The sequence below is a fragment of the Triticum urartu genome, chromosome 5A (assembly GCF_056163025.1).
Source record: "Triticum urartu cultivar PI428250 chromosome 5A, HENAU_Tu73, whole genome shotgun sequence".
In the NCBI taxonomy this organism is placed as follows: Eukaryota; Viridiplantae; Streptophyta; class Magnoliopsida; order Poales; family Poaceae; genus Triticum; species Triticum urartu.
The window spans coordinates 16,659,367-16,664,203 of NC_141877.1; the positions used below are offsets into that span (position 1 = coordinate 16,659,367).

Below are 4,837 nucleotides of genomic sequence, written 5' to 3' on the forward strand. Positions count from 1 at the left end.
ACGAGTCATGTTCTACAACTCGATCTTGAGCTTCATTCAGTTTGAGCTCGCTCGAATTTTCATATGAGTTAAGTTGAGCCAACTCCAACTCACTCGAACTCGACTCGTTTACGGCCCTACGTGCGACAAAAAATTAAGATGGCAAGAGTAAATGGAGCCTAGGTGACCACCACCAACTGGACGTGTTAATTAACCAAGTTGTTTTAGAGCAAGAATAGCGTACGAGTGCTACTGGGCACGCATATACAGTTCATTTTGAGCTCCTTTTTCTAATACTATCTGCATCGACTTTATTACAAGAGTTAATTACACAAAACCACAACTTCAGGTTTTTTTTTGAGGGAAAAACCATAATTTCAGGTTAACTTATAACACTTTACCACAACTTTTGAGTTTTTCTTAATAAAAAACCACAACTTCAAGTCAATTTATAACACTTTACCACAACTTTTGAGTTTCTTTAACACAAAACCACAACTTCTGAACTAATTCTCAACATTGAGCCCAAATCTATCGGTCAACTTCTTTTAATAGCCAATCTGATTGATTGGGTCCACATGTTAGGACCTAAGTCGGAAAAAGGTGGCATGTGCGCATCACCTATGTAGCCTACCATTTCCTCCTCTTGCCATCCCGTACCGGCGCTATCAACTCCACCGATGCATTGAGCAGGGAGCTGGTTGTTGGTGGGGTGGTCGAAATTCTGCCACAGGATGATCACTCCGAGCATCCTTGAAGGCGAGGTTCCTAGTGTCGCAAAGCCGCACCCGTCCGGACTATGGCATGGTCAGGCAGGGCACACGAACTAGACAGAGAGGTCTTGGGGAGCTGCAGGTGAACGCGTCGTCGAGGATACGATGATGTCGTATGCAGACTGCTATGTTACACATATCCAGTCAGCGCCACGTAGGAGGGAACTTGCTACCTAGAGCCTGACATGTGGGCCCAATCATTCAGATTGGTTATTAAAGTGGTTGACCGATAGATTTTGGCTCAATGTTGAGAATTAGTTCAGAAGTTGTGGTTTTGTTTAAAAAACTCAAAAGTTGCAGTAAAGTGTTATAAGTTACCCCGAAGTTGTGGTTTTGTGTTAAAAAAACTCAAATGTTATGGTAAAGTGTTATAAGTTATTCTGAAGTTGTGGTTTTGTGTAATTAACTCTTATTACAATAATAATGGGTGTTGACTAGGTGCGTCATCTTGATTTCAATACATAGTTCAGAAGAGCAATACAGATACTCTGTAAAAAAAAGAAAGAAAATTCATTCTATGTACTATAAAGGACCGAGAAAGCACTTATAGCCGGTGATCTACCAAGGACCGAGCTCTTAAGCAAAGGGATTCTTTGCGCTTGACCAACCAAAAGACAAATACCAACCACCATACCCTTTTTATAAGTAGCACGGCTTCTCCGAGCAAATGGTCAATGACATATTTCTCATTTACCTTTCTATATTCGAGTCACCCAGTATAGAAACTTGCATTACTTGTTCCTCTCCTGCACATTGGAGACATGAACATGGCTGGTACGGAATAGACGGCACCGGGAACTATTGACGGGTCATCAAAACTGCAATGTGCACTCCTGTCTCACGTCACCACAGTTGTTATCACAAAGGAAACACGATGCAGTGATCATAGACAACAAAAAGAGGATAATGGAGCACGAGGAAAGCCTACATGCTATTTTCACCGGTCTGCAAGTACAGTTACGTGAAGCTTAAGTGTAATACAAAATCTGGAACTAGTAGCATGCTGAATCTTGGGGTGCATCTGCCTTGGCCTGGAGTGGCACTACTTAGCACAATAGAAAGAGATGTAGATGAATAAAACTGTTAGGTAATGAGATTCAGCTAAGATGGTGGAGGAGAGCGCACAAATTTCTAAACTTGTTCTCTCGAAATCTATTAGATGGTATCTATGCTCTGTGAAAATATTAAGCAATGCCCCTAGGTCAGATCGAGTATAACCGTCCTTGATTAATTCGGCAGTCTGAGCTCTGTCATGGCCATGATGGTGTGCCGTCCATACATACTCTGTGAGGGAAAATTAATCCATGGTAGGATGTTAAACGCCATGGGTGCAAGAAGGTAGGCAAGCTCGCCACCAGTGAAAATTCTGCTTTTTTTTCGAAAAGGGGATCCCCGGCCTCTGAGTGATAATTCTGCTTTGATCTGCAGTATGCGCAAATGAATGATTGATTGCCTAACTAACCTAGTCTACCTACCAGTGGCTCTAGCTAGCTTCTTATACTTCACTTTTGCAGCTAGGCCTCCTCAATGCATTGAAGGTACACAATATTGCAAAAAATAGTAATATTCCCTCTCAGACTTGTGGACCCACTGGCGGAGCTACAACAAGGCTAAATGGGCCATGGCCCGCCCAATCCAAAGCAAAACAGTAAGGGACAAAGACTTAACTGACCCATGAGAGGAAACATACTGGGTTTTTCTTTGTACTCGCTCGCCATTATTTGGCACTGTAGCTCGCCATTGTGTGAACCACACAAGATTGAGGTGTGTTTGGTTGCCCACCCTCAATTTGTCTACATTGCCTGTGTTGCTCAGTTGGGCCTGGTTAAGGAAAAACAGGGAAAAAAACTAACATCTACATTTCGTTTGGTTGCCCGCGTCTATTAGAATAGTATGTGTACAGGACGTAGAGTCCATGTTGTATACGGGCCTTGAGCCGTTTCCTAGTCTGTATATGATCTCTGTCGTGTCCTATCATGTAACCGATCTCTGACCGATCCATGCAATATAAATATACAGCAAGGTGATCCCAAGGGACATCAAGCCTGAATCAATCGATCTCTTGTTTCTTACATGGTATTAGAGCCTTCTCTTCTTCATCGCATCTAGATGTCTCTCGTTCCCTTCAGCGTATCCTGAGGAGCTTCTTCCTCAACCGCTCAGCCCATGACGACCCTCGGCGACAACTCCCGCGAGAAGCTTGGGCGCGACAACTTCCTTCTTTGGAAGGCGACGGTCCTGCCCCCGATCCGTGCTGCACAGCTAGACGGATATCTCGACGGAACGCTTGAAGCTCCGGCCAAGACTCTTGAAGTCCAGAAGGCCGACAAATCTGGCACCGAGACGGTGCCCAACCCCGAGTACGCTTGCTGGATAGCCCAAGATCAGAAGGTTCTTGGCTCGCTACTGACCTCTCTGTCGCGTGAAGTTTTGACTCAAGTCGTCTCCATGAAGACATCCACGCAGGTCTGGTCAGCCCTTGAGGAGATGTACTCCTCTGTCTCCCGGTCACGAATTATCCAACTTCGGACCCTGTTCGCTGGCACTCGGAAGAACGAGATGACCGCCACCGCGTACTTCACGAAGATGCGGGGCATTGCGGACGAACTTACAGCAGCAGGAAAGAAGATGGAAGATGATGATCTCATCTCTCAAATCCTTGCTGGATTGGATGCAAAATATAATCCTTTTGTCTCATCCATTGCCGCTAGAACCGATGCCTATTCCTTGAGTGAAATTTATGCTTAGTTCATTGCCTTTGAAGCGTGCCTGGAGTCACAAAATTCTGGGTCACAGCAGTATAATTCGTCGGCAAATCTTGCTGCACGAGGAGGACATGGCAAAGGAAATCGTGGAGGCAAAAACAATGGTGGCGGGAACCGCGGTGGCCACGGCAACAACAACCGCGGAGGCTACAACAACAACAACTACGGCAACAACTACAACCACGGGAACAACAACTACCCCCACAATAATCGCGGTGGAGGACGACCAGGACCAGCAGGAGGAGCGAACCTTCCCCGAGGTGAAAGGCCTACTTGCCAGATTTGTGGTAAGGTTGGCCATCCAGCTCATAAGTGCTGGTATCATTTTGACCCAAATTATGTCACTGAAGAGAGATATGGTGGAGCAGCCACTACTTCATATGGAATTGACTCAAATTGGTACTTTGATACCGGAGCAACTGATCATATTACAGGGGAGCTCGACAAGCTGACAACACGTACTCGCTACAACGGTCCTGAACAAGTTCATACAGCTAATGGTGCAGGTATGCCTATTAGTCACATCGGTCATGCAGTCGTTAATTCTTTTGATCATACTCGAAATTTTCATCTTAACGACATACTTCATGTTCCCCAAGCCACCAAAAGCCTAGTTTCTGCTAGTCGTTTTGCTTCTGATAACAATACTATTGTGGAAATTCACCCTCATTCTTTTTTCGTTAAGGACCCAACAACGAAGGAAATTCTTCTGCACGGCCCATGTGAGCGTGGTCTTTATCCATTGAAATCGCCTCGCTCATCTCCTTCCTCCGGTATTCAAGTTTTTGGTGCTTCAAGGCCGTCTCTAACAAGATGGCATGATCGACTTGGTCATCCAGCCTCTCCAATAGTCAAACAAGTCCTTAAGAAGTATAATTTACCATGTTCCGTTGAGTCTACTAGTGAGTCCGTGTGTGATTCTTGTCAAAAGGCTAAAAGTCATCAACTTCCGTATCCTAGGTCTTCAAGTATATCTAGTGCTCCTTTAGAGCTAGTATTTTCTGATGTTTGGGGTCAAGCACCCGAGTCTGTTAGTAGAAATAAGCACTTCTAGGGAAAAGGCTAGCAGCAGCGCAGGTTTTAGACCTATCAGTAGCGCGGGGTGGTGCACTACTGATAAGGCGCTACAGCTAACGAATAGCAGTAGCGTGCCTCCACCCACGCTACGGCTAAATCGAGTTAGTAGCAGCGAGTTCCAGGAGGAGCGCTGCTGGTAATTAGTAGTAGCACTTCTCTCTGCCCGCGCTGCTACTATTATTTCGTATTTTATTTCTTTTTTATTTCATGTTGTATTCGTACACCTTTACATAAATTTTCATA

At 45.0% G+C, this 4,837-nt stretch overlaps 1 non-coding gene across 1 annotated transcript; it reads left to right on the forward strand.

Moving 5' to 3' along the window:
- Positions 1 to 3,377: 3,377 nt before the first annotated feature.
- Positions 3,378 to 3,506, forward strand: LOC147967516 (small nucleolar RNA Z247). The gene has a single exon (XR_015606895.1). It is a non-coding gene; the product is annotated as a small nucleolar RNA Z247 (small nucleolar RNA).
- The last annotated feature ends 1,331 nt before the right edge of the window (positions 3,507 to 4,837 follow it).